The sequence below is a fragment of the Neofelis nebulosa genome, chromosome 2 (genome assembly GCF_028018385.1).
Source record: "Neofelis nebulosa isolate mNeoNeb1 chromosome 2, mNeoNeb1.pri, whole genome shotgun sequence".
NCBI lineage: Eukaryota > Metazoa > Chordata > Mammalia > Carnivora > Felidae > Neofelis > Neofelis nebulosa.
This window is the reverse complement of record NC_080783.1, coordinates 44,582,623-44,605,153: the sequence shown is the minus strand read 5'-3', so window position 1 is coordinate 44,605,153 and position 22,531 is coordinate 44,582,623. Positions and strand designations below refer to the sequence as shown.

At 38.0% G+C, this 22,531-nt stretch overlaps 1 protein-coding gene across 2 annotated transcripts in view; it reads right to left on the bottom strand.

Annotated features, from left to right (window-relative positions):
- Nucleotides 1-22,531, bottom strand: part of NEMP2 (nuclear envelope integral membrane protein 2) — a 147,957-nt gene that overhangs the window by 5,610 nt on the left and 119,816 nt on the right. The window contains exon 14 of one of the 2 annotated variants that reach the window (XR_009256744.1): nt 17,272-17,446. The gene's annotated coding sequence lies outside the window, so the exon portion shown is untranslated. Of the gene's footprint in view, nt 1-17,180; nt 17,447-22,531 lie in introns of those variants that run through there. The other variant, XR_009256743.1, reaches the window with a different exon arrangement.

Below are 22,531 nucleotides of genomic sequence, written 5' to 3'. Positions count from 1 at the left end.
TTATTCCATTAAGATAAATTCCTAGAAGCGAAATTACTAGATGAAAAATGGACATTCTAAATTTGGCTGCCTATTGAAAAAGGGTCCTCCAGAAAAGGTATACCAAATGACACCTTATCAGCAGAGGATGAGAATGTTCATTTCCCACATCCTTGCCGACACTAGATAACATCAATTTTCCAATCTAATATGTGAAAAAAGTAAATCAGGTTGTTTTAATATTCTACTGCTCTTCTTTAGAACTAACTACATGCTGATGATTAATTGGCCAATTGTAAGTAATTAGTGAAGTCTACTGTATTCCTTGAATTATACCATTTTATTATGCAAAGTAAAAAAAAAAGTTTAACTATTTGTATTAAAGAACCAGCAAACACATTACAGAGAAGCAAGTTTGAACTCAATTCAAAAAGCATTTTGAAAGATTTGAGATGTCCAACCATGGAATGGACTACATTCTTTTTTTTTTAATGTTTATTTTTGAGAGAGAGAGAGAGAGCAGGGGAGGGGCAGAGAGAGAGGGGGAGACAAGAGATCCAAAGCCGGCTCCGTGCTGTCAATGCGAAGCCCAATGTGGGGCTTGAACTCAAGAGAACCCCATGAACCGTGAGATCACGACCTGAGCCAGTGTCATGCTCCCCGACGGAGCAACCCGGGCGCCATGAAGGAACTGCACTCTAACTACCATTTATCCTACAGGCCTTGGGCAGGGGCTAGTAAAATCTAGATGACCCTTTTCCTAGGATTTGAGGCATGATCCCTAGTTTTCATGATGAATCAGATCATCTATATTGGTTGTTTCTGTTGTTGTTTTGTTTTATGGTTTGTGGGATTTTTAGTAATTTAGTTTTCACAATTTTGTAATTCTTTTCCTTTATAAAATTTTCTAAAAATTTATTCATTTAAGTAATCTCTATACCCAACATGGGGCTCAAATTCATGACCCCAAGATCAAGAGTTATGCTCCTCTGACTAAGCCAGCCAGGTGCCCCTATATTGGGTTTTTTAAATTATAAAATTCTAACATACCATGCTTAAAAAAAATTCTTTTCTTTATGTAGTTTTTCACTTAAAGATCTCATTCATTTCTGCAACTTCAACTATGTATTTGATTCCCAAATTTCTAAACAGAAAGATGGAAAAGAGGAGGGAATAAAGAAAGGGCATGGATTGGAATAGGGAAAAATCCTAATCTCTCTTTCAAACCCTGGACCTATATTTCTCAGTGCCTGCTGGCCATTTCCACCTCCATGCCTGGCCAGGCCATGGAACTCAGCCACTTCCAAAGCGATCCTCTTTCCCAGTCTGCCCTCCCCCTCTTCCTCTAGCATTCTAATTTCCTGAGTCCAGGCCTCCTCTTCCAGATCCTGCCCTTACAAACTCTGGAGTCCCATTTTCACCCTTGAGCTCTTTCTTCCCAGTCTCTCCCCATCTCCTGGCCTCTAGCACCCTTTTATCCTTCAAACCTCCAGGTCACCACTTTGGGCCAGACCTCTCCTTGCCTCTGACTCACTCTTACACACATACTGCAACATGGCTTTGAGGAACCTGTATAGTTCAAGAAAAGCTACACTGTGGGTCAGAGTTAAATCTGCAGCTGTGGGTGATACGTGACTGTGGGCGGGACCACTCCCTGTGCTGCAGTCTCTTCATTGGCAGGACAGTCACAAGGGACCCCTTTTTTTTTTTTTTAATTTTTTTGACGTTTTATTTATTTTTGAGAGATAGAGAGACTGAGCGTGAGTGGGGGAGGGGCAGAGAGAGAGAGGGACACACAGAATCCGAAGCAGGCTCCAGGCTCCAAGCTGTCAGCACAGAGGTGGGGCTCGAACTTATGAGCTGTGACATCATGACTACAGCCAAAGTCGATGCTTAACTGACTTAGCCACCAAGGCACCCCCACAAGGAGCCCTTTTGATGCCAGTACTGTACAATTGATTCCAAGTCAGGCTCTCATTTCCCTCAAAACCCTCTGGTGACTTTCTGTTAGCTCCTAGGCTTTAGCTTGTCTACAAGACTTTCTTCCTGCTTCCCCCCTACCCCCTGCAAAGGAAATGAAGGAAAATAGGAGAGGCTGTCAAAATCTTTTCTTAGATTTTGAGACTCTTAGCATGTAGCTGCTTTTTGCTGGGTGTCTCATCATTTTGCCCATAGCATGTATGGGCATCGCAAAAGAAAGCCTTGAAGGGAAATTGCATGCAAAGCACCAGACTCACTGTTCTCTATTCTTTTCTCTGGGCTCTTAAGCCCTCAGATATTGGCTGCCCAATCCTTAAACTCCAATTTCTGTCTCCCTAAGTCCAGTGAGACAGCCATAAGCTGGAGCTCCCTCTGTCTCTAGGTCCCACATGGTGAATTTGAGAATACCTTGGGGTAAGCAAAGATTTTGGGGCAAAACACTAATCATAGTGGGCAAACTGGAAATAACCTCAATGATTATTAATAAAAGAATGGCTAAAATAACTTGCAGTCTACATATATTGCGCAGTATATTATGCAACCAATAAAAAGAAAGAGTTATGTCTAGATGCCTTGTTATGCAAACATACTCATGGTATAGGGTAATGGTGCACAGTGTTGCTAAGTGAAGAAAACAGTTTATAAAAGTGATTCCGTTTGCAAATTAAAAAAAAAATTATTCTAAAGGTCTGTAAACAAATACACCAAACTATTCATAGTAATTATGCCAGTGGATAGGATTATAAAAGAATCTTCATTTTCTGTATCATTTTGTTTCCAATATACAAGCATTATATATTTTATAATTAGGATAAACAGTGAAATAAAGTTGATACAACATTTCTTTAAGAAAAAAGTAACATTTGGACTACAAGTCATATATACCCTCTGGAATGTAAGCTTGATGAAAGTAGGGACTTTTTATTTTTTTTTATTTTTTTTATTTATTTATTTTTTTTAACGTTTATTTATTTTTGAGACAGAGAGAGACAGAGCATGAACAGGGGAGGAGCAGAGAGAGAGGGAGACACAGAATCTGAAACAGGCTCCAGGCTCTGAGCTGTCAGCACAGAGCCCGACGCGGGGCTCGAACTCACGGACCGTGAGATCATGACCTGAGCCGAAGTCAGACGCTTAACCGACCGAGCCACCCAGGCGCCCCAAGTAGGGACTTTTTAAACATATGTGGCTGGATTCCCAGCACCTAGAACAGTGTGAGTTTCAAAATGGGCACTTAGTAAATATTGGTCAAATGAATGAGTATGTCCAGAAGTATTTGACGTGAATGTTAAGACACTGGAGCTATCTTCCTATATCTAGTAATCTCCAAAAGAGCAATACATGTGGTATTATGGGAAAATATTTTAAGGGGCTCAGTCAGTTAAGTGTCCAACTTCAGCTCAAGTCATGATCTCACGGTTTGTGGGTTCAAGCCCCACATTGGGCTCTGTGCTGACAGCTGACAGCTGAGAGCCTGGAGCTTGGAGCCTGGAACCTGCTTTGGATTCTGTCTCCCTCTCTCTCTGCCCCTGCCCCACTCATTCTCTCTCTCTCTCTCTCTCTCAAAAATAAACATAAAAAAAATTTTAATATCATGGCCTATTTTGTTTCTGTGTGTGTGTATGTGTGCTCTGTATTATTCCATTTCAATAAGGACTGTACCATAACTTTGAGCACCCAATAAATATTAACTAAATAATTGTTCAGTAATTGATATTTCAGGGGTGCCTGGGTGGCTCAGTTGGTTGAGTGTCTGACCCTTGATTTCTGTTCAGGTCATGATCTCAAGGTTTGTGAGATCGAGCCCCACATCAGGCTCCATGCTGCCATGGCAGATGGCATGGGATTCTGCTTGGGATTCTCTCTCTTGACCTTTCTCTCTTCCCCTTCCTCACTCGCATGCACTCTGTCTCTCTCTCTCTCTCTCAAAATAAGTAAAAATAAAAACTTAAAAAGAAAACTTTTAACAATTGGTATTTCATTACTTATTGTCAGTGATAAAAATGATGACCTGGTATTTAAGGATGTAAACTTTACTCCTATTTTATTTTAGCAATATTAAAGTTTTTTTATTTCTTTTTAAATATTTTATTTATTTTTGAGAGACAGAGACAGAGCGTGAGTGGGGAGAGGCAGAGAAAGACAGAGACAGAATCTATAGCAGGCTCCAGGCTCTGAGCTGTCAGCACAGAGCCCAACGCCGGGCTCGAACCCACGAACCGTGAGATCATGACCTGAGCCGAAGTCGGAAGCTTAACCAACTAAGCCACCCAGGCACCCCTTAGCAATATTAAATTTAGTAGAGAGTCAAATTCCAATCTAGTTAAGTGACAATAGATGGAATTATGATTCCTTTTACATTCTCTATGTGCCATGTCATAATATTTTCAATATAGGATACACAGAAGACTAGTGATATTACAATAAAATTTTCAATGTATTTTTTTGGGGGGGTATTTATTTATTTTAATATATGAAATTTATTGTCAAATTGATTTCCATACAATACCCAGTGCTCATCCCAAAAGATGCCCTCTTCAATACCCATCACCCACCCTCCCCTCCCTCCCACCCCCCATCAACCCTCAGTTTGTTCTCAGTTTTTAAGAGTCTCTTATGCTTTGGCTCTCTCCCACTCTAACCTCTTTTTTTTTTTCCTTCCCCTCCCCCATGGGTTTCTGTTAAGTTTCTCAGGATCCACATAAGAGTGAAACCATATGGTATCTGTCTTTCTCTGTATGGCTTATTTCACTTAGCATCACACTCTCCAGTTCCATCCACGTTGCTACAAAGGGCCATATTTCATTCTTTCTCATTGCCCTGTAGTACTCCATTGTGTATATAAACCACAGTTTCTTTATCCATTCATCAGTTGATGGACGTTTAGGCTCTTCCCACAATTTGGCTATTGTTGAGAGTGCTGCTATAAACATTGGGGTAAAAGTGCCCCTATGCATCAGTACTCCTGTATCCCTTGCGTAAATTCCTAGCAGTGCTATTGCTGGGTCATAGGGTAGGTCTATTTTTAATTTTCTGAGGAACCTCCACACTGTTTTCCAGAGTGGCTGCACCAATTTGCATTCCCACCAACAGTGCAAGAGGGTTCCCATTTCTCCACATCCTCTCCAGCATCTATAGTCTCCTGATTTGTTCATTTTGGCCACTCTGACTGGCGTGAGGTGATACTTGAGTGTGGTTTTGATTTGTATTTCCCTGATGAGGAGTGACGTTGAGCATCTCTTCATGTGCCTGTTGGCCATCCGGATGTCTTCTTTAGAGAAGTGTCTATTCATGTTTCCTGCCCATTTCTTCACTGAGTTGTTTGTTTTCTGGGTGTGGAGTTTGGTGAGCTCTTTATAGATTTTGGATACTAGCTATAGATTTTGGATACTAGCCCTTTGTCCGATACGTCATTTGCAAATATCTTTTCCCATTCTATTGGCTGCCTTTTAGTTTTGTTGGTTGTTTCCTTTGCTGTGCAGAAGCTTTTTATCTTCATAAGGTCCCAGTAGTTCATTTTTGCTTTTACTTCCCTTGCCTTTGGGGATGTGTCAAGTAAGAGATTGCTATGGCTGACGTCAGAGAGGTGTTTTCCTGCTTTCTCCTCTAGGGTTTTGATGGTTTCCTGTCTCACATTCAGGTCCTTTATCCATTTTGAGTTTATTTTTGTGAATGGTGTAAGAAAGTGGTCTAGTTTCATTCTTCTGCATGTTGCTGTCCAGTTCTCCCAGCACCATTTGTTAAAGAGACTGTCTTTTTTTTCCATTGGATATTCTTTCCTACTTTGTCAAAGATTAGTTGGCCATACGTTTGTGGGTCTAGTTCTGGGCTTTCTATTCTATTCCATTGGTCTATGTGTCTGTTTTTGTGCCAATACCATGCTGTCTTGATGATTACAGCTTTGTAGTAGAGGCTAAAGTCTGGGATTGTGATGCCTCCTGCTTTGGTCTTCTTCAAAATTACTTTGGCTATTCGGAGCCTTTTGTGGTTCCATATGAATTTTAGGATTGCTTGTTCTAGCTTCAAGAAGAATGCTGGTGCAATTTTGTTGGGATTGCACTGAATGTGTAGATAGCTTTGGGTAGTATTGACATTTTAACAATATTTATTCCAATAAAATTTTCAACAACAGCGACAAAAAACTTGTTTACCCTCCCAGGCCTTTTGTTTTAAAGAGAAACATTGTTTACTGCATATTTTTTTTAAAGCAGAGATGAAAACACTTGATATGTACAGACTACAGGGAAACACAACAATGTGTATATAAAGAGACCTTAAAGATGACCAATTCCAAGTTCATTCATTTTATATAAGAGACTCTTATAACAATAGAGGTTCAGTTATCTACATAAAGTGAGGGAATTCAGTGTCCTCAGGCCTTAAGGTCCCAGAGTGAACAGTTGGGACGTTTTTAATAATAAATACAACAGAACTAAAAGGCAACCCATTGAAAGGGAGAAGATATTTGGAAATGACATATCTGATAAAGGGTTAGTATCCAAAATATATAAAGAACTTATAAAACTTAACAGCCAAAAAATAAATAATCCAATTAAAAATGGGCATTAGACATGAATAGACATTTTTCCAAAAAGACATCCAGATGGACAACAGACACATTAAAAGATGCTCAAGGGGCACCTGGGTGGCTCAGTTGGTTAGGTGTCTGACTTTGGCTCAGGTCATGATCTCACAGTTTGTGAGTTTGAGGCCTGTGTCTGACAGTTCAGAGCCTGGAGTCTGCTTCCGATTCTGTGTCTTCCTCTCTCTTTGCCCCTCTCCTGCTCACACTCTGTCTCTCTTTCTCTCTCTCTCTTAAAATAAATAAATATATAAATAAACATTAAAAAAAGATGCTCCATATCACTGATCATCAGGGAAACACAATTCAAAACTAGAATGAGATATCACCTCACACCTGTCAGAATGGCTAAAATAAAAAACACAAGAGAGGTGCCTGGGTGGCTCAGTCAGTTAAGTGTCCAACTCTTGATCTCAGCTTGGGTATTGACCTCAGGGTTGTGAGTTCAAGCCCTGTGTTGGGCTCTGCACCAGGCATGAAGCCTATCCAAAAACAAAACAAAACAAAACAAAACCTCAAAACAAGAAACAACAGGTGTTGGCAAGGATGTGGAGGAAAAGGAACTCTCTTGCACTGTTGGTGGAAATGTAAACCGGTGCAGCCACTTTGGAAAACAGTATGGAGGTTCCTCAAAAAGTTAAAAATAGAACTACCCTACAACGCAGCAATTGCACTACTCGGTATTTACCCAAAGAATATAAAAACACCACTCAAAGGGATCATGCACCCCTATGTTTATAGCAGCATTATCCACAACAGCCAAAGTATGGAAAAGAGCTCAAGTTCAAGTGTCCACTATGGAAACAGCCCAAGTGCCTATCGATAGATGAATGGATAAAGAAGATGTGGTATATATATATATATATATATATATATATAGCCATAAAAAAGTATTGCCATTTGCAATTGCATGGATGGAGCTAGAGAGTATTATGCTAAGCGAAATAAGCCAGTCAGAGAAAGACTAATACCATATGATTTCACTCATATGTGTAATTTAAGAAACAAAACAAACAAGCAAAGAGAAAATAAAAAGAAAGAGGCAAACCAAGAAACAGACTCAACTATAGAGAACAAACTGAGGGTTACCAGAAGGGAGGTTGGTGGGGAGATATCTGGGTGAAATAGGTGAGGGGATTAAGGAGTACACTTTTTGTGGGGCACTGGGTAGGCTCAGTCAGTTAAGCGGTTAAGCATCTGACTTTGGCTCAGGTAATGATCTCACAGTTCATGAGTTCAAGCCCTGTGTCAGGCTCTGTGCTGACAGCTCAGAGCCTGGAGACTGCTTCGGACTCTGTGTCTCCCTTTCTCTCTGCCCCTCTCCTGCTCACACTTATTCTCTCCCTGTCAAAAATGAATAAACTTCTGGTGCGCCTGGGTGGCTTAGTCGGTTGAGCGCTGACTTCGGCTCAGGTCACGATCTCGCGGTCCATGAGTTCGAGCCCCGCATCGGGCCCCTGTGCTGACAGCTCAGAGCCCGGAGCCTGTTTCAGATTCTGTGTCTCCCTCTCTCTCTGAACCTCCCCCATTCATGCTCTGTCTCTCTCTGTCTCAAAAATGAATAAAAACGTTAAAAAAAAAAATTAAAAAAAAAAAAATGAATAAACTTCAAAAAAAAAAAAAAAAGAGTACACTTGTGATAAGCACCAGGTGTTGTATGAAGTACTGAATCACTATATTATACATCTGAAACTAATATTACACTGTATATTAACTAACTGGAATTTTTGTTTTAATTTTTTTTAAGGTTTATTTATTTCTGAGACAGAGAGAGACAGAGCATGAGGGGGGTAGGGGCAGAGAGAGAGGGAGACACAGAAATGGAAACAGGCTCCAGGCTCTGAGCTGTCAGCACAGAGCCCGACGCAGGGCTCGAACTCACAAACTGCTAGATCATGACCTGAGCTGAAGTCAGACACTCAGACACTCAACTGACTGAGCCACCCAGATGCCCCTAACTAACTGGAATTAAAAAAAAAAAAAAAAAAACTTAAAAAATAAGAGCAAAAATCAACAGAAACAAAAATACTATTTGACTTTAAATCATTCAGAATAGTTCAATTATTTCATACTTTTGTTTTGACATATATTCTAAAATACCATATAGCAAAAGTTTTAAATTCTATTTTAGTGCAAGTTGGTGAGTATACAAATATGTGTTTCTTTGTTGTTGTCTTTTTATTTTTTTTAAGCTTATTTATTTATTTGGCGTGCAGAGGGACAGTGGGAGAGGGAGAGGGAGAGAACCCCAAGCAGGCTCCTGTCAGTGCAGAGGCCAATGTGGGGCTCTAACTCACAAACCATGAGATCATGACCTGAGTCAAAGTTGGACACTTAACCGATTGAGCCATGCAGGCACTTCTGTTGTCTTTTTAATTTAAGTCCATAATTACAAACATACTGTTTTACCTACACAGCTCTCCTGAATTATAGTAAGTCCACCATCATATAGAAAAATATTCAATATGAAGAAGGATCATTTTATATAAATTAACTCATTAGTAAACTCCTAGACAACCAAATGGTATGATGGATTGGGCTATGGTCTGTGGCATGCAGAACATTGTTTTCAACTGATGTGCTGAGTGAAATACAAATGGGGGCATTACAATGAATCAAGAGGAAATGATGACACTTTGGATATCACAGCAACAGCTTCTCTAGAAAGGCTTTAGGATTATAAATACATTCCAGTTGATACCCAAGATAACACTTTGCGAAGGATACAGAACTAGAAAATGTTCAGAGAAAGTGACCAAGATAGTGAGAATTTTCTTGTTGTTCTGAATGGTGTCATTTCCCCCCCCATACTATGGTGTTTATTCTTTAAATGGTATTTAGGAAATAGTGAATTCTGTATATCAATTTTATACCTTGCCATATTACATAACAACCTATTTTATAGTTCTAATAATTCTTCAGTTTGATTCCCCTGAATTTTCTAGATATATAATCAAATAGTATACATAAAACAATTTCATTTCTTCCTTTCCAATATGTATAGCTCATCTTTTATTTTCTTACTGCATTGGCTAGAAGTTCTGGAAGAACACTTCAGCAAGCATATGGAGGATGATTATGAGTAGGTGTACTTTTCTGGCTCCTTAACATGCACAGATTAGCCTTAGTAACGAGAGTTTATTCTAAAAATAAATGGTAACTTTATATAGCAAGGAAGGGAAGTTTCCTAATTTCTTGTATAATATCTCGAGTCCTTTGGAAGCAACCAATCTGGGGCACTCCTCTTGGACAGAGTTTTAAGTCATGAATACCCTGAGGCATCGACTCCCTTTCAGTCCAGTATTGAAGAGTTGCACTGGGCTTATAAAATAAGACTGGACTGTGGTCCAGTCTGTAGTGGCCAGGAGGAAAGGGGTGATTTTACTTGTTCACACAGAACATGAGTCACAGCCTCCCTGCCTCCACAGCTTTGCAAAGGTATAATTGATATGCAATAAACTGCATATATTTAAAGTGTACAATTTGATAAGTTTTTGTAAACCACTCCTAAAGCCGTCACCACAATTAAGATAATGAACATATCCATCATCCTCCAACTTTTCTTCATGCCCCTTTATAATTCTTCCCTTCCTTCCCCTCTCATTTCCATTCCCAGGCAACCATGGATCTGCTTTCTGTTCCTATAGGTCAGTTTGCATTTTTTAGTTTTTATAAATGGAGCTCTACTGGACTCTCCTTTTTTGGAGGGGAGTGTCTGGCTTCTTCCACTCAAGATAATTATTTTTGATATTCATCCATATATGTTTATATATTTATTAATGCATATATCAGTAGTTGTTTCTTTTTACTGCTGAGTAGTATTCCATTGTATGAATAAACCACAATTTGTTTATCTGTTCTCGTACTGATGAACATTTAGGTTGTTTCCAGTTCTTGGCTGTTACAAATAAAGCTGCTATGTACATTCATGTATAAGTCATTATGTGAACATATGTCTTCATTTCTCTTGGAGAAATACCTAGGAATAGAATAGCTGGAGTAGGTTTACGATTAACTTTTAAAGAAACTGCCAAATTATTTTTTTTCTTTTTTTAAAATTTTTTTAACGTTTATTTATTTTTGAGAGACAGAGACAGTGACAGAGCATGAGCAGAGGAGGGGCAGAAAGAGAGGGAGACACAGAATCCAAAGCAGGCTCCAGGCTCCGGGCTGTCAGCACACAGCCAGATGTGGGGCTCGAACTCACAAACCCTCAGATCATGACCTGAGCCAAAGTCTGTCACTCAACTGACTGAGCCACCCAGGTGCCCCCAAATTATTTTTCAAAGTGGTTTAACTATTTTGTATTCCTACCAGCTCTGTGTGAGGTTCTGCTTACTCCACATTCCCTTCAACACTTGGTATGTCCAGTCTTTTAATTCACCATTTATTTATTTGTTTACTTATTCTATTACACGCATACTGGTATATCACTGAGTTTTTGATTTGCATTTCTCTAATGCAGAGTTTCTCAACCTTACTACTATTGACATCTTAGACCAAATAATTCTTTGTGTGGGGGCCTGTCCTGTGCATCCCTGGCCTCTACTCACTACATGCCAGTAGTACCCTTGAACCCAGTTGTGACCATCAAAAATGTCTCCAGAAGTTGCCAAATGTCTCTGGGGTGTAGAGGCAAAATTGTACCCAGTTCAAAGATTGCTCTAAGTGGGCACCTGGGTGGCCCTTGGTTAAGTGTCTGACTTTTTATTTCTGTTCAGGTCATGATCTTGCAGTTCTTGAGATGGAGCCCCACATTGGGCTCTGTGCTGACAGCACAAAACCTGCTTGGGATTCTCTCTCTCCCTCTCTCTCTGCCCCATCTGTGTGCACGCTGTCTCTCAAAATACAAAAATAAACATTAAAAAAAAAAGATTAGCAGCTAACGATATTGAGCACCTTTTCATGTGCTTATTTGCCATTGACATATTTTCCATGGTAAAGTATATTTGAAATCTTTTGCTCATTTTTAAATTGGATTGTCTTGATATTGTTGAGTTGTGAGAGTTCTTACATATTCTAGGTACAAGTCATGTGTTGGGTATATGTTTGAAAATATTTCCCCTATCCTATGCCTTCCCTTTTCATTTTTAGAACATTGTGTTTTAGGGAGCAAAAGTTCTTAATTTTGATAAAGTCCAATTTATTATTTTATAGTTTGTATTTTTAATATTATACTTAAGAAAAGTTGCCAAATTAAATGTAAATGAAGTTTTCCTCTGGAAGTTTTATGGTTTTATCTATTATATTTAGGTATATAATTGATTTTGAGTTAATTTTATAGGGGGTATGAGGTAAAGTTGAGGCCCACTTTTAATTTTTTTTATTTTTACTTCTGTTTTTTTTAAGTAGGTTCCATGCCCAATGTGGGGCTTGAACTCACAACTCAAAGATCGAAAGTCACGTGCTCCGCTGACTGAGCAAGCCAGGAGCACTTTTTATAAATTTTTTTTTTTAACGTTTTTATTTATTTTTGAGACAGAGAGAGACACAGCATGAACGGGGGAGGGGCAGAGAGAGAGGGAAACACAGAATCGGAAGCAGGCTCCAGGCTCTGAGCCATCAGCCCAGAGCCCGATGCGGGGCTCGAACTCGCGGACCGCAAGATCGTGACCTGAGCTGAAGTCAGATGCTTAACCGACTGAGCCACCCAGGCGCCCCCAGGAGCACTTTTTAAATGTGGGTAATCAATTGTTTCAGCACCTGTGTTGGAAACATTATCCTTTCTCTATAGAATCACCTTGGTAGCTTCATTGAAAATCAATTGTATATGTGTGTGTCTCTTTCTGGACTCTCCATTCTATCCCATTTGTCTCTTCATTATCTTTATACCAATACCACACTGTCTTGATTACTGTAGGTTTATAATAAGTTTGGAAATTAGATAGTATAAGTCTCCAACTTTGTTCTTTTTCACAGTTGTTCTGCATACTAGATCCTTCACATCTGTGTAAATTTAGAATCAGTTTGTCAATTCCTACAAAAAAGCTTGTGGAGATTTTGACTGGAGTTGTGTTTAATCTGTAGATGAGGGGAGAACTGACATCTTAAGAATACTGACTCTAATCCAGTATTATGGTTGATTACTTCCATTCATTTAGATTTTCTTTAATTTCTCTCAGTAGTGTGTTGTAATCTTTAACACTAAAAAGTTTTTTTTTAATTTTTTTTAACGTTTATTAATTTTTGAGACAGAGACAGAGCATGAACAGGGGAGGGGCAGAGAGAGAGGGAGACACAGAATCCGAAACAGGCTCCAGGCTCTGAGCTGTCAGCACAGAGCCTGATGCGGGGCTCGAACTCACGGACCGTGAGATCATGACCTGAGCTGAAGTCGGACGCTCAACCGACCAAGCCACCCAGGCGCCCCTACACTAAAAAGTTTTTTAACAACAAGTTTTTAACAGGTCAAAAATAAGTATTTTATATTTTTGATGTCATATAAATGGTATTATCTCATAAATGTAAATTACTTGTCATTCACTGCTCATACAGGAAAATATGATTCATTTTTAAGTTGATTTTTTTATCTTGCAAACTGGATATTCTCACTAATTAGTTCTTTCAGTTCTTTCATTATAGATTGTTTAGGATTTTCTATATAGACAAACGTCACCTATGAATAAAGACCGTTTTACTTTTTTCTCTTTCCAACTGTCATGCTTTTTATTTTTCTAGCGTTATATTAAATAGAACTATTAAATTGAATAGTTGTTGGAGTCTGTCAGCTTGTTCTGTTGAGATAATCACATTTCTTTTTTATTCTGCTCACATAATGAATTACATTGATTGGATTTTAAATATTGATCCAACCTTGCATTCTTGGAATAAACCCCAGTGGTCAGAGTGTGTTGTGATTTTTAATATATTGCTGGATGCAATTTGTTAAAATTTCATTAAGAATTTTTGCATCTGTGTTAGGGATATTGGCCTGTAGTTTTACTTTCTTATAATATTTTTGTCTGGTTTTAGGATCACGGTAATTTTAGCCTCATAAATTGAGTTGGGAAGAGTTCCCTCCTCTTCGATTTTTGGAAGTAATTGTATAGAAGTGGTATTATTTCTTAGTTAAACTTTTGGTTAAACTTACCATCTAGGCCTAGAATTCTCTTTGTGAGAAAGTATTAAAGTACAAATTTAATTTCTTTAATAGATATATGTCTAATTGTGTTCTCTATTTCTTGTTCAAGTAGCTTTGATAGTTTATATCTTTGAAAAAATTTGTGTATTTCATTTAAGTTGACAAATTTATTAGTATATAATTGTTCATAATATTATTATCCTTTCAATAGGATTGGTAATGATACCCTCTCATTTTTTTTTTATACTGGTAACTTGTATCTTCTCTTTTTATCTCCTGTTCTATTTGGTTAGATGATTATCAATTTTATTGATCTTTTCAAAGAACCAACCATTAATTTTATTGATTTGGCAAAGATTTTTTGGATAGGACACCAAAAGTATAATCCATAAAATTAAAAAGTTGATAAATTGGATTTTATAAAAATTAAAAACTCTGCCCTGCAAAAGTCACTGTTAAAAGAATGAGAAGACAACCTATGGACTTGTAGTAACATTTGCAAATCACATATCTGGTAGAGGACTTATATCCAGAATATATAAGAAACTCTCAAAATTCAATAATAAGAATATAAACAACCCAATAAAAATGGGCAAGAGAAAGTGTCCACTAATAGATTAATGGATAAAGAAAATGTGAATATATATATAATGAAATATTAGCCATAAAAAAGAATGAAATCTTGCCATTTGTGATAACAAGGATGGACCTAGAAGGTATGATGCTAAGTGAAATAAGTCAGAGAAAGAGAAATACTATACGACATCACTTATATGTGGAATCTAAAAACTAAGGAACAAACAAGACAAAACAGAAATAGACTCATAGATACACAAACATGGATACCACTGGTTACCAGAAGGGAAGGGGATTGGAAGGGCCAGTAATATATGTGCAGGGGATTAAGAGGTACAAACTTCCACTTACAAAATAAATAAGTCATGGGATATAATCTACACCATAAAGAATATAGTTATAATATTGTAATAGCTTTGTAAGGTAACAGATAGTAACTAAATTTATCATGGGGATCATTTCATAATGCAGAAAAATATTGAATGAGTATGATATACACCTGAAACTAATAGGATATTGTAGGTCAATTATACTTCACTTTAAAAAAAGAAATATTTATTTCTTTTAAATAAACTTTCCAACAGAAATGTTCCTAAGCCTCAAAAGAAACCTAACAAGATAAAACGGATAGCATGTTCTCATCAATCTAGCTATGTGACCTTAGAGAGTTTAAAATCGGTGACCTCACTTTTTTCTTCTGCAAAATGGGAATAGTAGTAACTACCTTAAAATGTTGTAAAAATTAGAGTTTGTGCATATATATCAGCATCTGTATATATTAAGTCCCTGTCATAGGTCCTAGTTCCTGGGAACTAGGTGGTAGCAATCAAAACCTTCTTGTGCTTATAATTACAGTGATTTCTTTATATAGTGCCTCCCTCATTAGACAATTGGTTCCTTGAAGGTAGATACCATGCCTCTGAATTCATTTCTGTATCCTATCCCCATTCCCAATTTACTAATGTATGCCAAAGTGCCTGGTACTTAGAAAGCCTTTTTTTTGTTTGTTTTCATTTTAATAAAAGTTGCCTCGGGGTGCCTGAGTGGCTCAGTCAGTTGAGCATCCACTCTTGATTTTGGCTCAGGTTATGATTCTAGGGTCCTGGAATCAAGCCCCACAATGGGGGCTCTGCACTGAGCATGGAGCCTGCTTGGGATTCTTCTCTTCTCTCTCTCTCTCTCTCTCTCTCTCTCTCTCTCTCTGTCTCTCCCCTTTGCCCCTCTTCTCTACTTGCATGCTCGCTCGCTCTCTCTAAAATAAAATAAGGGGCGCCTGGGTGGCGCAGTCGGTTAAGCGTCCGACTTCAGCCAGGTCACGATCTCGCGGTCCGTGAGTTCGAGCCCCGCGTCGGGCTCTGGGCTGATGGCTCAGAGCCTGGAGCCTGTTTCCGATTCTGTGTCTCCCTCTCTCTCTGCCCCTCCCCCGTTCATGCTCTGTCTCTCTCTGTCCCAAAAATAAAAATAAAAATAATAAAAAAAAATAAATAAATAAAATAAAATAAAATAAAATAAAATAAAATAAAAATAAAGTTGCCTAAATGTATTCAATTTTTAAAAAATGGGTGAAAGATTTGACACCTTACCAAAGAAGAGAAATATAAGCATATGTAAAGATGCACAATATTTTTAGTTGTAGGGAAAGGCAAATGAAAACCGTAATGATATGCCCTGCACACCTATTAGAAGGGTTAAAACAAACACATTGTAAATGACAAGTGCTGGCAAAGTCTTGCCACGTATTGCTGGCAAAAAATGCCAATGTCACAGCTGCACTGAAAACGGTTTGGCTATTTCTTATAAACTTAAATATGTGCCCCACGTGCCCCAGCAACTCCACTCTTACGAATTTACTCGAGTGAACTAAAAGCCCTTCTTTACACAAAATGTGTATACACACATTTACAGAAGTCTTATTAATAATAACCAATAAATGGAAACAGCCCAGATATCCTTCAATCAGTGAGTGGATGAAATGGAACACTACTCAACAATAAAAGGAATAAATGATTGATTCAGTGGATTCTAAACAGAATTTGCTAACTGAAAGAAGTCAGACCTAAAAGGTTACATTTTGTATGATTCCATTTACATGACATTCTAGAAAAGGCAATCTATAGGCACTGTTAGGATAAGTGGTTGCCAGGAGTTAGGGGGGTTAAGTACAAAGTGACATAGCACAAGGGCATTTTTAAGGTGATGGAACTGTTCTTTCCGTTGCTGAGCTGATAGGTACATGACTCTTTGCATTTTTTAAAAAGCTACAGAACAATCCACCAAAATTAATGAATCCTACTGTATGTAAATAAAAAATAGAATGTGGGAGGGCAATTCAAGATAAAATGCAACATTTTGGCAAGTGATTCTAATTGCATTACAAATTAATCTAATCGCGTTATACACGAGTAACCACGTTGAAAGGTTGAGTAAGAAAGGAACTGACCTAAGGAGCTTTGGAAAACAGTGTTTTAACTGGATGTTGTAAGGCTAATCAAAAAATTTCCAAAACACTGTGCTCAGGGGACCTGGGGGCTCAGCTGGTTAAGTGTCCAACTTCGACTTATGTCATGATCTCACGGACTGTGAGCTTGAGCCCTGCATCAGGCTCTGTGCGGTAGCTCAAAGCCTGGAGACTGCTTTGGATTCTGTGTCTCCTTCTCTCTCTACCCCTCCCCACCCTCGTGCTCTGTCTCTTTGTCTGTCTCTCTCTCTCTCTCTCTCAAAAATAAATAAACATTAAAACACACACACACACACACACACACACACACACACACACTATACTCTAGTTGGTAAACTTACTTCTCTGGGGTATTAGTGAAACTACTTAAACTATTTGAATCATGCATACTGACTTGGGATAAATAAGTAAGTCTCTTGTAGATAAAGCAAGCCAGGTTTCTCGCTGGCAAAGAAAGTTATAAATAAGCAAAAATAGTTATAAATAAGCTGGATTGGAATTGAAAGTATCAGTATGAACTCATGTGCTGTTTTGTTTTTAATTATATATACAGTTAGACAGGTACAGAAATAAATGCAGACATGTATGGATAAATGGATTAGTAAACATACATACATTTCCTACTCCGTCCACTGATAGGGCCTAGAAGCAGTGATATCCCAGTTATAATGGCCACAATCAGTTGGTTTCTAAACACCATCCTTCAACAAAAAGACAGCTCTTTGGAGAAGTTGGTTCTAGTGCTGGAATAAGTGAGATGGGTCTAGAGCATCTTGTGATGCCGAAGCTCCTAAAAATAAATAAATAAATAAATAAATAAACAAACAAACAAACAAACAGGCACAGAAATAAACACAATGTGGTATATACTAAAATGGAATATTAGTCAACCTTATAAAGGAAAGACATTTCAACACACACTACAACATGGATGAACCCTGAGAAAATCATGCTAAGTGAACCCAGCCAGACACAAAAGGACAAATACTGTATGATTTCCCTTATATAAAGTACCTAGAGTAGTCAAATTCATAAAGTAGAATGAGGGGTTCCAGAGTCTGAAAGGAGGAGAAGATGGAAGTTATTGCTTAATATGTTTGTAGTTTCAGTTTCAGAAGATGAAACAGTTATAAGGACAGATGATGGTGATGGTCGCACAACAATGTGAACACACTTAATGCTACCAAACCATGTGCTTAAAATAGTTACAATGGTAAATTCTATGTTATGCATTTTTTACCACAATTAAAAAAAATAAGTTTATGAAGCACCTAACGTGAGGACTGATTTTAGAAAATATTTTGCCGAAGTTCATGGTTATTTATATGTTTAAAATTCTGTTGTAAATAATAAATTATACTCAAATTCCACCCTGAAAAAAATCACAGAAGTCAACCTGAAAAGAATACCCAATGGCTAAATACAGAACAATTTGAGAATGAAAATAAATAATGAAAAAATTGAATTTTAAGTCAAAGAATAGAATAAATATCCATGAGTCAATACTGATATAAATAAATAAGTAAATAAGTGGAGAAGAAGGGAAAACTCTTTTCTGCAAGAGAATTCCAATTAATAAGTGTATAGGTAATAAGGAAAATAGGAAATCTCCATTAGAACATCACAGTAATAAAAGCTGCCAGTAGGAACAACCAATGGAAGCTAAAATGAATGAACAAAGGTTTAAGAGGAAATGGCATATTTGCATTAAGCATCAAAGTGTCTCCTTCCAAATACTGTTGATTAGAAAGTGAAAGAGAGAAATCTAGTAGACATCACCCTTCTCAAGGGATCAAGATTAATATCATAGGATGTGTGTGCTTCCTGATATGATCTGAGAAGGGCACATACCTCGGTGACATTCTTCCTCCAAAGATATGGCCTCACTCTAACCATGAGAAAGTATCAGTAAAACTAAATTGAGAATCATTCTATAAACTACCTGACTAGTATCCTAGTACTAATAACAAGGTAAAGGAAGGAACAGGGAAAATTGAGGAGCAATCACAGATTGAAGGAGACTAGGGAGACTCAAGTGTTATGTACAATCCGGGATTCGATCCTGGAACAGAAAAAAGGATGTTGGTGGAAAGACCAGTGAGATCCAAATAGCATCTGTATCAGGGTTCAGCAATGTCAGTGTCTTTGTTTTGATCATTGTACTATCATTATGTAAGATGCTAGCATTGGAGGAAGCTGGTTGAGCTCTCTGTTCTATTTTTATAATTTCCCTGTAAGTATAAATTTATTTCAAAATTTATCTCAAAATAAAAGATTAAAAAAAAAAAAGAAGAAGACTGAAAATACCAAGTCAGGGCAAGGAGTATACATTCCTGCAACCCCCTTGGGAATCTTTTTGGTACTAACTAATAAAGGTGAAAACCTACATATTCTATAATTTAGCAATTACACTTCTAGGTATATAGGATAGAAATTCATATATATGTGAACCAAAAAACAAGTACAGCAATGTTCATAGCAGCATTATTTATAATTGAGAAGGAATGTAAATAATCCAAATGTCCAGCAACAAGAATAAAAAAAATAATGTGGCATCTTTGTATACTGGAAATGAAGTAACTACAGACAGCAATGTAATTTTGAGCAAAAGAAATCAAATATAAAAGACTACATACGTTGATTCCTTTTATATAAAGTTCTAAAACAGGCAAAACAAATCTGTGGGATTACACATGAGAATGATGGTTACCTTTGGGGAGAAGGGTGGGGTGGTAATTTGTAAGGGTTACAGGGGGACCTTTTGTGGTGTTGGTAATATTCAATTTCCTGCTAGTGGTAGTGATAACACAGAGTTTTTATTACATTTATTATAAATTACTGAATTTTACTCTTATGGTTTATTGAATTTGTACCCTTATGACCTTCTACAGGTCATATACTCTAAGAAAAAGATTTAAATATTAAGAAATAAAGGGCACCTGGGTGGCTCAAGTGGTTAAACAACCAACTCTTGATTTCAGCTCAGGTCATGATCTCAAGGTCATGAAACTGAGCCCTGCATCAGGCTCTGCACTGGGCGTGGAGCCTGCCTAAGATTCTCTCGTTCCCTCCCTCCCTCCCTCCCTCTCTCTCTACCTCTGCCCCTCCCCTGCTTGTGTGCATGCACAGTCTCTCAAAAAATAAATAAAAATAATGATTTTTTAAAAAAGATTAAGAAATATGTATACTTTAAAAAAATTATGTAACTGTGATCCACATTTAGTGCCTTGGTTTGTGTTGGACAGATTTTCAAGGCTGGAGACAGGGAAGCCATTTTGGACACTTTTTCATGAAGACCTTAGAGTAGTATAGGTAGGGACGGGCAAGATGAAGCATGTTACAGATGACAAGGAAATAAAATTGGCAAGACTTACTGTTTGACTGAAGGTGTTGAAAAATTTGGAACTTTATGCATTAAGCCATAAAAATCTAATGAATTTTTCTTAATTGGAAAGGAACAAGATGGAAGTCATATTTTTGAAATGTTAATCTGTGTGCCACTCATAGGATATGCTACCTCCTATAATAATCTTTTATTTTTAGATTTTTTTTAATGTTTATTTATTTCTGAGACAGAGAGAGACAGAGCATGAGTGAGGGAGGGGCAGAGAGAGGGAGGGAGACACAGAATCAGAAGCAGGCTCCAGGCTCTGAGCTGTCAGCACGGAGCCCGATGCCGGGGCTTGAACTCACAAACTGTGAGATCATGACCTGAGCTGAAGTCGGTTGCTCAACTGACTGAGCCACCCAGGTGCCCCTATAATCAATCTTTTTTAAGCCATGTCTCTGCTAGTAAGTAAATCACAAGCCTCTTGATGGAAAAGACCTGAATTTTATGTTTCCTTGTATATCTGGGGCTTAACTTTATGGTACACTACAGTGAATTTATTATTGTCTAACAAACACGTATGATGATGATGTGCTACTGGACTGTGAACAGACAAGAAAACATCTTTGAAAATACATGAAGAAAATTACATTCAAACACCTATTACAATTTAAAAAACTCTTACTATGTCATAAACTCTTATTTAAACTTGATAAATATACAGAGGGATATTTTAGTAACCTAATGAAAAATTATATACCTCAAAGTACTAGCTAGTCTTATTCTCAATAGTGAAGCAAGAGGGGCCCTCATAGTAAAAAAAAAAAGTAATAACACAAGGGGACAACTATTGATCATCATGAGTATTTATGATTGTTTCATCAATGTAATGATATTTTCAAAAACAGATATAAATATTGGAAAAGAGACTACAGTATCATTATTTGTAGGTTGATATGCTTACCCACCTGGAAAATTCTGAGAATTAAGCAAAAAGATACCATAATAAAGGATTTCTAGAAGTTAGCCATCTTTCCTATTTTAGGCCACTTAAAAAAAAAATAGGTACATATAGATAAGTGGGTTAAATTATTTACCTTTTGAGAGAGACAGTGAGAGTGGGGGAGAGGCAGAGAGAGATGGAGAAAGAGAGAATCCCAAGCAGGCACTGCCAGCACAGAGCCCAACACAAGGCTTGAAACTATGAAACGATGAGATCATGACCTGATCCAGAACCAAGAGCTGGACGTGCAACCAACCGAGCCACCCAGGCACCTCAGCCATCTTTTGAGTCTAGTATAAATAGCACTTTCTCCATGAAGCCAAAGCCAAGGAAAGAAGGGATGGTGGCAACGGGAGCTAAAAGGAACCAACCTCATCACACTTGTCACCTACAATTTATACATTTATTATCATCCATTTATCTGACAAATATTTATCACCTCTCCCTCCATGGCCCTTCCGTTTCCTCCCACATGAGACCACCAATCTCCAAAGCTTGGTGTTTATCCTCCCACCTTTCTCTATGCTCATACAAGCCAATTCTACGAGTCAGCTTCTGTGATGCAGTAACAGGGGTATGGGAGGGCTGCTAGTTGCATCTAGTATCTATTCTGTCCACTGGTCATGGTAATAGAATTTTAATCTGTGCATATGCCACTAAAGACTATATTTCTCAGGCTTCCTTGCAGCTAGATATGGCTGAACACTGAGTTCTGCCACTGGGATTTAAGTGTAATATGTACCTTCTAGCCATGTTCTTAAAAGAAAGGAACATGCCTTCCCCTTCTTGTTTCTCTTTCTCGATGACTGGAATGTGAATACGATGGGAAGAGTTGGAGAAGGCATGTTGGAGTTTGAGATGAGAGCTTTATGTTGAAAGTGACAGAACAATAAGATCAAAGGAACATAAACCTCCTGGTCCCCAACACCACTGAGCCACCTATTTATGTAAACTTTTATAAGGGAGGGAAACACTTTCATTGTGTTTGAACCACCATATGTTGACTGTTACTATGCTAACACAAATAATACAACTCTCGAACAAGACATGTTGTTCCCGGTTTTTGTTGTTGTTGTTTTTTAATTTTTTTTTAACGTTTTATTTATTTTTGAGACAGAGAGAAACAGAGCATGAACGGGGGAGGGGCAGAGAGAGAGGGAGACACAGAATCGGAAGCAGGCTCCAGGCTCTGAGCCATCAGCCCAGAGCCCGACGCGGGGCTCGAACTCACGGACTGCGAGATCGTGACCTGAGCTGAAGTCGGACGCTTAACTGACTGAGCCACCCAGGCGCCCCTGTTCCCGGTTTTTAAGGAGCTCATGGTCCACCATGGAAGACAAACAAGTCATTAAAATTCTATTTTGTAAGTGCCATATTAGAGAAGGCACCAGGTACATGAAGCCCTTAAAGGGCAAAAAGCCTAGTCTACAGGGATATAATGTTTTTATATGGCATCTGAAGGAAGGAAGCTGGAGTGGTATCTACTCAATCCTGCTTTAAAAAAACTTCTCTAGGCTTCAGTGACAATACCCTTCTGAATTTCC